General features: G+C 41.9%; 1 long non-coding RNA gene across 1 annotated transcript; it reads left to right on the forward strand.

The window, feature by feature from the left end:
- The first annotated feature begins 1,075 nt into the window (after positions 1-1,075).
- On the forward strand, positions 1,076-4,054 carry LOC147822691 (uncharacterized). The gene is made up of 2 exons (XR_015445352.1): positions 1,076-1,312; positions 3,774-4,054. It is a non-coding gene; the product is annotated as an uncharacterized LOC147822691 (long non-coding RNA).
- Positions 4,055-13,176: the final 9,122 nt, after the last annotated feature.

The following is a 13,176-nucleotide window of genomic DNA, read 5'->3' on the forward strand; positions in this document are numbered from 1 at the left end:
GTGGACATGTATGTTCATGCCTCGTTTGATTTTAACATCCTAAAGGAGCTCAGGCAGAGCGTGCTAACTAATGGCGTCCAAAGCCCCTATACAGTGGGTTTGTTGGACAATGTACTTTAGACTTATTCTCTGGTTCCTCATGATGTTTTTCACCTTGCAAAAATGTGCCTGTCCCCCACTCAGCATCTCCACTTTGAGGTGGAACTGTGTTCTTTAATCAGGGAACAGGCTCATAAGAATGCTCAGGGAGATGCTCAGTTGAGAGAAGTTACTATTGATATGTTATCAGGCACAGGTGACTTTTCGGATTTAGGCAGGCAGGCCTGTTGCCCAGCGTTACTCTTTCACCAGCTAGAGGACCTCCTGCGGAGGGCTTGGGCTTCTGTGCCAGTTGAGGGTGCACCGATGAAATCTTTTACTCAAATCACGCAAGGGCCGGTGGAAACTTACACAGAATTTGTAGCAAGATTACAACAAACTGTTAGGAGACAGATTTCTAATTCCCAGGCAGCAGACATCCTGATCTTACAGCTAGCCTATGAAAATGCTAATATGGATTCCAAACAGGCAATAAATCCTGTTCACTCCTCTAAAGATCTTGGAGCGTATATTAAGGCATGCCAGAATACTGGGTCTCCTTTATACAATTCAGCTCTGATGGCTCAAGCCATCTCCCAACATTTACACAGTATACACAGTGATTTAAAATGTTTTAATTGTGGAAAAATGGGGCATCTCAGAAAAAACTGCAAAATAAAAGTGCCTTTACAAGCTGACCCAGAGCCACTGAGTGTAGAGAACACTTTGAAATAAGATTGAATTGTATAACCCTAAGTGTGCTGTAACCCTAAAGTGTGCTGTGACTTTAAGAGTGCTGTAACCTAAGTGTGACATAATCATAAGAGTGATGTAACCCCAAGTGGTATGGAACTGATAAGGGTGTAGCCCAAACTGGACAAAGCGTACCCCGAATTGGGCAGGGTGTGCCCCAAACTGGACAGTGTGATAAGTCTGAACCAATACCACAAACACCCAGTTAGAATAGTATAAAGGAGCTGAAGACTCCAAGCAAGTCGACAGTCCGTCCACCGACCAGTTGACCAGTCAATCTGCTGATCTGACTACAGACCAAGATATCTGCACACCTGATCCCGCTGGAAGGAGCACCGCCGCTGACCAGACGAGACCAGAGGACGAGGCACGTGGAGAGACGGATAGCCTAGCGCCGACTCGACGCCCTTCATCTATGGATCAGACCCTCTGACCCTATGGGAGGAAACGTCGTGCTCTCTTTAGGACTTGCACAGTACAGGTACAGGGACATGGTAATTGGCAGACTTAATATTGTGTGGTAATTGCATATTGTGTGGTAATTGTATTGAAATGAATTATAATAATACAAGACAAGTGTGTGAACTGCCATCCGGGTCCATGTCCTCTTCACCCACGGTACCTGCTTGCGACACTGAGTCAGGCATCCAGAGAAAATAAATTACCGCCTTGCCTTTGCCCTCGATGCTGAAAAGGCATTCACTGGGCTAAAGATTGCCGCTCCAAATATGATAGGGATGGTGCACTGCTGCCAGGCAGCAGAAATTGAGCCCTTCCCTGGGCTCGGGAAACAATAGGGGATCAGGGCCAGGGGGCTCCAGTTCCCCTGAGTCAGCAGTACCCGGTTCAGACCCGTGCACAAGTACAAAATCAGACAACATGGGTGTCCGGAGGGACATTTCTTCCCTCCTCAGGGGAACACTGGGAAGCTCAGGAATAGATCTTTCTGCTGCTCAGAGAGTTTACCTGCTGGGAGGTGAGACTCTGGTATTTGTCCCCACAGAAATTCATGGACCCCCCAACCCCCGGAACCATTGATTTGATGCTTTGAAAATCCTAACTTTGAAAGGCATTACTGTTATTCCGGCTGTTGGTGATTCTGATTGTACCTTGGAATTGTGTGTTTCTGTTAGTTCCACAGGACTCTGGGTCATAGAACAAGGAGATTATATTGCACAATTGTTGCTCTTGCCTAAACCACAATTAAATAATGTTAGCCTTAAAAATTCCCGAGAGGATCCTCAGCTAGAAATTCCTCAAGAGATTTATTTCACCCAAGAGATTTCCAAAAACCGCCCCATGTGCAAAATTAAATTGAATGGCAAATTCTTTACGGGATTGATAGACACAGGTGCGGATGTGTCCGTGATTGGTACATGTTTTTGGCCATCATCTTGGGGGAAAAAACCAACTAAAACATCTCTGGTAGGCCTTGGTGCCCCCCAACAAGTTTTACAAAGCTCCATTCCTCTACCTTATGAAGGGCCTGATGGTCAATTGGGATATATTTGTCCTTACATAGCTCCCATACCTGTAAACTTATGGGGCAGAGATTTGTTGGAAGAATGGAGAATTGTAGTGACTACTTTGCCCCCTGAAACTTCACCAGGCCAACAGATGATGTCTAAAATGGGATATGAACCGGGAAAAGGATTAGGCAAGCAACTTCAGGGAAGGACACAGCCTATAGAACAGAAACAAAAAATATCGCTTTGGAATTGGATATGATCAAAATTTTTAGTTGGGGCTATTGAAGAAGTTTCTCTACCCAAGGCAGCCTTGCCTTTACAATGGAAATCAAATGATCCCATTTGGGTTAATCAATGGCCCCTACCACAGGAGACACTAACCATTCTAGAGCAACTCATATTAGAACAAGTTAACAAGGGGCATTTAGAACCATCTGTGAGCCCTTGGAACACACCTATCTTTGTTATTCCTAAAAGGTCAGGCAAATGGCGTTTGCTTCAAGACTTACGTGCAGTTAATGCAAGTCTCATTCCAATGGGGGCACTGCAACCTGGCTTACCAAACCCAGTGGCAATCCCCCAGAAATGGCTGCTTATAATTATAGATTTAAAAGACTGCTTCTTTAACATTCCTTTGTGGCCAAGTGACCGACCTCAATTTGCCTTTTTGGTACCTAGCACGAATTTTAAAGAACCGATGAAATGCTTTCAGTGGACTGTGTTGCCTCAAGGAATGGCTAACAGCCCCACACTGTGTCAGCTTTTTGTAGCACAGGCTCTTCAAGCTACTCGTAAATTATTCCCTACTGTATATTTAACACATTATATGGATGACATACTAATCTCTGCAAATACACAACAGCTACTTTTACAGGCCTTTGCTGTTGCAAAGAAGGATTTAGTGCGTTTTGGATTGTGCATAGCACCTGAAAAAGTTCAACTATCTGAGCCTTATACTTACCTGGGTACCTTGTTATCAGAACGATCAGTTAAGCCACAAAAGATACAATTTAGGACAAATTAAAAATATTAAATGATTTTCAAAAATTATTAGGTGACATTAATTGGATTAGGCCTAAGATAGGGATAGCAACTTTTCAATTGCAGAGTTTGTACAAAATATTACAGGGAGATTCTGATCTTACTTCCCCTCGAAAATTAACTCTGGAGGCACAAAAGGAGTTACAATAGATCAAAGCATACATAACCGTCAGGTTTTTCCTATCAACTCTAATTATCCAGTTTATTTGTTTGTGCTTAACACCCCCCACACACCTACAGGCTTAATAGGGCAATGGTATGAGAAATGGGTCTTTCCTGTGCGACTGCATGATTCCAAAATCAATTATTCCCCTAGCCTCTATTGTACTTGTAAATTAATGGTTAAAATGTGCTTGTTCGTTCTGGCACAATAGAATCTATAACAAAACAAAGTTCCTAAGTAAAATTACTCAACCCTTTGTTTGTCCGCAGAACGAATGTTCCTGGGCCCACTACCTGTAGAACAATCCATCAATGTGTCTGCTGACCATCAGTATGTGACGGTCGTGACCATTAGTGTGTATGTCTGCTGACCATCAGTACATGACAGTCGACCACTAACCTTTGTTCCTTTTTTTCGTAAATTTACATGTTAACCTCCCCCTCAACCCCCTATAAAACAGCCTCGGACTCTGAGCCAGTGGCCTCTCTAAGCTATTTTGCTTTGGGAGTGCCATCTGGCCAGACTAATAAAGGTCTGTTTTATTTTCCAACTTGTCCGATGTGTTCCTTCCCGGGTGTTCGTCGCTGCAGTCAGCTCCTCAGAGCGTTTGGTAAGGCAGGCCCTTGGTCTTACATTCCCATGGAATGGTTGTTTTTATCTAACCAGTTAGTGAAATCTCTACAATTATATCTAGAACAAATTGCAAAAATAGTTTCCTTGGGACGTAATCGTATCTGACAATTATTTGGTGCTGACCCTCATTTCATCATTATCCCAATTCATAAGGATCAAATGCAGATGCTGCTACAGACTGCTTTATATTGGCAAGTAGCCTTTGTAGATTTCATTGGACACATAGATAATCATTACCCTAGTGATCCTCTGTTTCAGCTTTTTTCACGACATGAGTTTATTCTCCCCAAGATTACTCAATTACAGCCATTGGAAGGTGCCTCAACCTATTTCATTGATGGCTCCTCTAAGGGCCAAGCAGCAATTTGGAGCTCTTCCTCTAGTTATGTGTTGCCTACACCTGGTCTCTCTGCTCAACGGTCAGAGTTGCTAGCCATTTTATTTGTGATCAAAAACTTTCCCTCCCCAACTCTCAATATTTTAAGTGATTCCTTTTATGCAGTTTGTTTGATTCAAAGATTGGAAGGAGTTATGGTCTGCTCTACCTTAGAACCCAAATTATTAAACTTGTTTTTAAGGTTACAAAAGGCCATACGTCAAAGAACTGCTCCCTTTTATATTGGACATATTCGATCACATACGAACCTTCCCGGACCACTTTCCTATGGCAATGCACAAGCAGATCAGCTTATAGGATTCCTTGCTGCTTTTGATCAGGCTAAGGAATCACATAGTTATTTCCATCAGAACTCCAAGGCACTACAACATGCTTTTCAGCTTTCTCGAGCTCAGGCACGACAGATAGTTATGGCTTATCCTAGTTGCCAGCAGATTCCATGGCCCATTCCCCCTGAGGGAACTAACCCTCGAGGCCTAGCCACCAATATGATTTGGCAGATGGATGTGACACATGTCCCCTCTTTTGGAAAGTCTCGATTTGTACATGTCTCTATAGATACATTTTCACACATGATACATGCCACGTGTCACTCTGGTGAGAAAGGTCACCATGTTCAACAACACTGCTTGTCTGCCTTTGCTGCCATGGGAGTGCCCAAAAATATTAAAACTGACAATGGTCCATCATATGTTAATAAATTTATCCAAAAATTCTTTCTTATTTGGCATTTTAAGCATAATACCGGTATCCCGTATAATCCACAAGGACAAGCCATAGTAGAAAGGGCCCATGCCACCCTCAAACATCAATTGCTTAAACAATCACAAGGAAATCAGCTGCCTCTACAAGCTTGTTTAGATCGAGCTGTTTTTGTACTCAATTTTTTGAATCCTATAGCAGGTTCCACACAACCACCTGCTATGCTCCATTGGCAAATGGTTAAGACTCAAAAACCACAAGTCCTTTGGAAAGATGTCCAAACAGGTCAGTGGAATGGCCACACTGCCTTAATAACTTGGGGGAGGGGTTTCGCCTGTGTCCTAACAGATAATGAGAAAACCTTGTGGCTGCCTTCCCAGAACGTGAGACCGTGGGTCACGCTGGTGGAACCACCAACATCTCGCAGAATGACTGATAGCACCCTGGCTGAGAACAATGAGCCAGCTGCACCTCAGGGACCCACCTCACCAGCGACAACCAACAAATCCATGGCAGGGTCCAGGACTGAGAAGATGCCCCCAGAGGAATAATAATTATAGATTTATGGTAAAAAATTTATAAAGGTGGGAGACAGCTTCAAAATGCTCTTTTTAATATTTACAGGTATAAAAGCGCTTTCATTCCTTCTGATTCCAATCTCAAGAGATCTTTGTTAATTGACTATTCCAAAGTTTTTGACCAATCATACCATTATAAATCTAATAATCATAAAGAGGATATTATAATTCAATTTGGCCAAATGTATTTGAGTGCACTCTAATTTTATAAATTATCTTATATGTTTGTCTGTTGTCTGTGTTTGTACAGTTGAACTCAATTTTTTTCTCTTTTCCTTTTCACCTTTTAAAAAAAACTTTTTTTTTCTTAAAAGATATTCACCTATTATTAAATTGGCTTACAGACAAATGTTATTAAAGGCATGCCCTCCTTCCCAGGTTGCTAATTGGTCAAAGTGCCACCGAGATTTATTTTATAAAAGTAATGTGTATTGTCACCTACATGCAATAATCAAATTGCAATAAGCAGTTGTAAAATAAGAAGATATATATATATTCATATTATTTGTTTGTCAAAGTAAATAGAGACTGTGGGGACTCCCTTTGGTGAATAAAGAAGTGGCCAGAAAATAATCATTCTGGTCTTAATTCACTAAAGGGACCCCCTAGTAATTTTCATAATCTTATGGGAGACACACCACAACAAATATTCTCTCAATATGTTATTATAAATTCATGACATTATCATTGAAGTTTAAATTCTAAATGTTATAAATTGATTACATTGGTTATCATTGAAGTTTAAATTCTAAATATGTTATAAATTGATTACATTGGTTATCATTAATGTTTAAGCACTCAATATGTTATTGTGATATGTCTACATTGGTCATCTTCAAAAGATTAATTTCTGTGGTATAAACAAAAGAGTGTTATTACAAAGATGCTTTTGGTACCAAACTACATTGAAAAACATAATGTTTTATATAACTGTAATATTACTGCTCCTTTTCTGGTGTACAAAATGTATTCATGCCCCCTAATTGTATGGGTCTTCTAACATTGTTTATAGTAATAACCTTTTGATTCAAATATTTGCCCTTCTCTTATGCTCCAGTCACCTATGATAATAAGCACACTTGTAGGCTGATATATTCTCCTTAGATGACATCCTATAAAAAGATAGCTACTCAGCCATTCAACCACAAGAACAAACATCATTGGCAATAATAACAGTTTAACTATATTTTTATTCCAAAATGCTTATATCCAGGTAAAATTATAATAGTTGAGTTCACTACTCCTCTTACAATGCTAATGTTATTGGTCTTCTCCTCTGGGTGTTCAACAACCAAAGTTTAGAGACCAAAACTGAAGAGGTATCTGGGCTAAGAAGGCAGCCAATATTTTAGCCCTGGATCTCCAAGGTCAACAACAATAGCAAAAAGATCCTCCAGGACATGAGGGAACCAACTCCAAGATCCTGCATTTTTGGTGAGTCACCCAACCTCTTGAGCAGGGAGGTTGCTGAACACCAAAACAATAAAGATCCAACAAAAAGTGTGCCAAAGGAATGTCACCTGGAGGAAAAAATCTCCCATGCTTTCGCAGGAAGTAACATGGTCAAGCAAGGCCGTGACATATCCTGACGGCTGACACTGACAGAGGAGCTAAGAGGCTCTATACATGGTTCCAAGACAGTGCCTGAGGAGATTCAATTGACCTTGTTAGAGAGCAAGAGATTGACTTTATTTAATATAGGTCTCACTGTAACTTGGTCTTGAACATCCAGTAGAAAAGTATAACTATATAAGACAATAGCTATTTGAGTTCAGCAAAAGTTTTAAGGGTTTTTTAGCCAACATTGTTTAAAAAAATAAATTATTTGATTTTTCATCCTTTTACAGCCCCAATTAATAGAAATTATGCTTATAGACAGCTAAGCCAAACACACTATAGATCCTCACAATATAGAGGGTCAAGCTATTGTTGGGTGTGCTCACTTTTCCTAAAAACACCTTCACATAAAACAAAAAGAAAGGGAGATATGTTGGGAGCAATGCTACATAATTCTAGGGAAAAATCATTTGAGTAGGCCTAGTTCTTCTGCCTACAGACCAGCCACGACATTCCAGACATAATTGCATCTCGGCCTCGGGTCACAACTGAGACCTCAGTGATCCCCGGATGCTGTAATGCTCCAGGACAAGACCACACCCTCAGGAGATGCCAGGGAGGAATCAAATCTTCATCTGCATAGTTCCTCATTGTTCTTAGATGTCCACTGCTCCCCCAGTCTTTTTACACCTTGTTTATCCCAATGTAAAGTACTGAACTCTGCATTTTTACTTGTTACATCTGTTTCCCCATGTACTGAATAAAAAGTGCTGCAAGCTAGGGGGCCTTTGTCTTTGCTGCCCAGACCAGCACTGATCAGACCCAAAGCTCAGCTTCTTCTCATTTGTCTACCTTTTCTGTAATTTGCCTTGTGCTGCCGTGGCTCGCAGGAGACTAGGACTTAACTGCAGAGGTTCTGGTAAGGTCCCCTTCCCCTGTTCCCTACAATCCTTGATATTAGCTACTTATTAAACAGTCCCCCATCGACTTTCACATCTCTGACTTCCTTGATTTTTGCATGACTGACATGGAAGGATTACAGACGGGTCGTACAGCCCAGCTCCTCTGATCTTATACAGACGGCCAACACGGGGCTCTCTTCCTATTTGAGAGTAAGGAAAAACCTATAGCTGATAACATCATCTTGAACTTTCAAGCCCCATTTTGCTTTCAGTGCAAGCTGTCCAGGGGCTCCATGTTGGGACACCTTCCCCCTTAAAAGTACAATTATGTTACAGTTACAGGTCTCATCAGGTTAACCACATAACTCATTAACCACAAAGTCACCCAAGATGCTCCCTTCCCTTCAGCCTGTCCACTTCACTGTTGCTCCTACACTTACAACACAGGGTCTTCTCAACATAAATTCAGAATTTTGCAACGGTCGCCACAGGCCTTGCATGAGTATATTTCCCTGAATCCCTTGCAACAAAGCCCTCCTGCGCCACTTCAGAATGCCTTCTTATTCCAACATTTAACCATTCTTTGGAATGGCTTCTGGTGGATACCAAGAGATTCTTCCTCCATTGGGAAAATAGGACAAGAAGCACCACACAAATCTCATGCCAAAGACCTTTTCAACCCTTATCAGGCACTGCATTGGCAGGAACACTAGGGGTATGGGAAAATGAAAATAACAAACTCACACATCTCTTTGACATATACAACCAATTCTGCTTACCTAGTCAAGGTGTCTTCTTCCTTTGTGGAACTTTGGCCTACCTGTGGCTACCAACTAACTGGACTGGAACCTGCACAGCTAGAAACAGTAGAGCAGAGGAAGTCACTCTCTTCCATTCATTTAATTTTAAACAGCACCCTACAGCCATTGCTCCGAGAGAGGTAGAAAATAAAACTAACAAAAATCCTGATCTCTGATGCTCTAGGCAAGAGCACATGTGTTTTGGATCTTATCTTAGTTACTTTTCTTATTGCTGAGACAAAATACCCAACACCCAAAGTTAACAGGGGAAAGGTTTATTTTTGGGGCACAGTTTATAGAGGCTTCAGTCCATAATCGGCTGGCTCCAAGGCAGGGTGGCACAGCAGAGGGGCATCACAGAAGGAGAAACAGTTCATAGCAAGCAGAAGGCAGTCAAAGCAGCAAGCAACAAACAGCAACCACAGCTTTCTGTCCCTTATATTCTATCTGTAGGGATAGAGACTCATAGGCAGGGAGAGATGAGGGGAACCCCCCCACACCGCTGCCAAGGAGTTCAGATAGCTGGCAGAACAGAGTTAACCACCCTTAAAAAACTGAGAATCTGCTTGCACCTCCTCTTCACACTGTACCCTGCAAAGCTTGATTTGCTAAGATCAAAAGGAAAAAAACCTTGGCCCTAAGATGTAAAAGGCCCCTGAAAAGACCCTTCCCTGTTGTCCCTAGTAAAGAGCTAAGTTAATCATTAACCAATCAAGTAGGGGCGCCCTCAGCCCAGAGCTAAGATAGGCCCCCACTACTATAAAACTAGCATCTTGAGCCCCCCTTCAATGTTGTCTGTTTTGGGGACCCCTCCCTGTCTGAGAGAAGGTAGCTGTATTCTTGCAAGCTTGCTGAATAAAAGTACAACTTGGCTTCTATCTGCTTCTATTTGCTTTCCATCTCTGATTCTTCTGCAACCCTCTGCGTTGTCAGGAGAATCAGGGCTGGGACTAGGGGGACCCTCCACCTGTCTCTGCCAGAGACATATCCAAGGTGAGGCACCCTTAATGCTAGCATCACACCGTGAATCAATTGTGAATCAATTGCAGCATCACATCCTTAATCCCAGCATCACACATTGTATAACGAGCCACCTCCAAAAAGCCCCACCTATGATTACCTGAGGCTTTGGGTGGACATCTAGATACAGGCCATAACCTAGCCTGACCTTCAGTCACCTTCACTCTACTCCCAGCTTATGAAGGGTTCATAAATATGTACTACATGTCATGCACGCAATTAAGATCAGAGTGAATTCTGGGTCAAGCATTTGGGTTTAGAGCCCCTGAGATGGCTCAGCACTCTGTTAATCACTCCTATCAATCACATCTAGAGATTCAGCCACAGGCACCTGGGCTGAGGAGCATATTCTTCAAATTCCAAAAGCTTGGTTTATTGGGGACTGCTGTTGTTGCTTGCTTGCTTTCTCCTTTCTTTCCTTTCCTTCTTTCCTTCTTTTTTTCTTCTCTCTCTCTCTTTTTCTTTGGTACCAGGGATTGAACTCAGTACCTTGCACTTTAGAGGCAGGCAGTGGCACCACTGAGCTAAATCCCCAGCCCATTGTTGCTATTTCTAAGACCTGTGTGCAGTGCTTTTACTTTTCTGTCAAGCTGGCACCATTTTTCTGTCTGTGCCATATCTTTTGTCAGCAAGGACTTGCCCTGAGCACAGCTTCCCATGAGCTTCAGTAGATGTAGCTCCTTGCCGATTGCTACCACGTGTACACTTGACAATTTTTTGCTCATTGTACACAAGATCCTGGACTATACCTGCTCACCATGCAGTAACATGACCACCACTTTTTCTTTCCTTTTTTAAAAATTGTACTGATGACTGAACCCAGGGCTTTCAAGCTAAGCCCTTATTTTTTTCTTGAGACAAGGGCTGGCTGAATTGATCAGGCTGGACTTAATCTTGTAATCTTGTGATCCTCCTGCCTCAGCCTCCCAGAGTACTGGTACTACAGGCACATACCACCAGACCTGGCACCACCACGTTTTAACCTGCTATGTATGAATCGAGATCTAAGCATGCTCAGGAATGTGCCCACCTCTGCATGTGATGATGATGATGATGATGATGATGATGATGAGTCTAAAATGAATATGCATGTGTTTCTCCATGAAAACTCCCTTGTTTTCCTTGTTTGGGGAAAGACATTGTTTGGGGAGTTATCCCCCAGTGCTCTCTCCCTACTTGCACAACTAACAAACCTCCCTTCATTCTTTCATCTCCTGGCTGTGCTTACTGGGTGTGTACTACCCATTGTTGAGGTAACAGAGCTATCCCCCTGCCTCAGCCTTCCTAATAGCTGGGACAACAGTCTCACTCATCACCACACACAGCTTAATTATGACTTCAAAATTTTAAAATCCAGGCATGGTGGTGTATGTCTAGAATCCTAGCACTTTGGGAGGTTGAGAAAGGAGGATAATAAGTTCATTCCCAGGGCAGGCAACCTAGTGACTGTTAGTTACTTTTCTCTTGTTTCTGAGACAAAATGCCACCACCCAAAGTTAAAGGAGGAAAGGTTTATCTTGGCTCACAGTTTGTAGAACTACAATTGACTGGCTCCAAGGCACAGTGCCATAGCAGAGGAGCATCGCAGAGGAGAAACAATTCATGGCATGGCAGAAGGCAGCAAGCAGCGAAGTAGCAAGCAGCCAGCAGCCAGCACCAGCCCCTTATATTTTATCCATGGTAAGCACTCTTAGTCCTACCCAGAACTATGCCAAATACGGGTTAGTGGACTAATTTAGTAATCACACACCCTTTATCCTGCATCACACACTCTAGATCCAGGTACCTCTGAAAAGCCCCACCTATGACTGCATGAGGCTTTGGGGGACATCTATACACAGCCGTAACAGTGACTTAGCAAGACCTAGTCTCAAAATAAATAATAAAAGGGGCCAAGGATGTAGCTCAGTGTGAAGGCCCTGGGCTAAATCCCCAGTACTGCCAAAAAATACAGATAAAACCAACTAACTGTGAGGCCTGAGATTGAAATGAAATGTCCAAAATTCAAAGGAGGAAAACTATAAAAACACTTGAATGACAAAATGGGGACTGAAACAAAAGTGAAGACATGTCATATTCTTGGAGAGAAAATTTAATCTCCTGGAGATATTCATCCTTGCTAGGTCAACCAATAAATTTAACATCAGCCAGTTAAGAATACCATTAGTTTCTTCCTTAAAGTTGGAAACAAGTTGATTACAATTTGGAAAAAACCAAATAAGAATAGCTAGATAATTCTCAAAAGACAGCAGCTTCTCAAATAAATGACAAGACACTATCTGTTCGTAGGCTGACGCTAACAAGAAAGCAGGGGAAACGGTCCAGAAACAGAAACAATGACAGATGCAAAGCAAAGATACAATAAAGAGTGTCGCAAATCAGGACTTCCTAATATGTGATGCTGCGAAAACTGGCTGGCCTTATGGGAATAGATAAAATTAAATCTATTGTTCATACCATATATCTAACACATTTTAAATAAACCAAAGACATAAATGTAATTTTTAAATGAAGCCACATAAATATCAGAAGATGGAGAAATTCTTCCACAACTGAAGTAGGGAAAACAAAGAATCAAAACTCAGGGCCAGGGATTTAGCTCAGTGGTTTCGCTGCCTGCTGCACAAGCACAAGGACCCAAATTTGATCCCCAGTACCAAAAAAAAAAAAAAAAAAGAATCAAAACTCACACACAATAAGGGGAAAAGATTAATACATTTGACTACATAAAGGGGGGGGGCATGTACACACATAAAATAGCACGACCATGGCAAAAAACAAATGATTTGGGCTGGGGCACTGCCTGCTTTGTAAGCGCAAGGTCCCAAGTTCAATCCCTGGTACCAAAAGCAAAACAAAAAAAACCAAATGGCTTACTGGATATTAGAGATATAAGTCATAAACAAAGGGTAGCTATGCCTAATACATAAATAGCTCTTGTATATAAACCTTGTATAAAAAGCTATATTAGACATGAACAAAGAGTTCACTGGAAAGAAGAAAGCAAATTCCCTTAAATGTTTGAAAAGTTGCTGATCTCACTCATTGTCAGAGAGACACATGAAAGACAGAAATCCCAGCAT

The sequence above is a fragment of the Heterocephalus glaber genome, unplaced genomic scaffold (assembly GCF_053883595.1).
Source record: "Heterocephalus glaber isolate CG9 unplaced genomic scaffold, H.glaber_assembly_v1.0 deba00001610, whole genome shotgun sequence".
Taxonomy (NCBI): Eukaryota; Metazoa; Chordata; class Mammalia; order Rodentia; family Bathyergidae; genus Heterocephalus; species Heterocephalus glaber.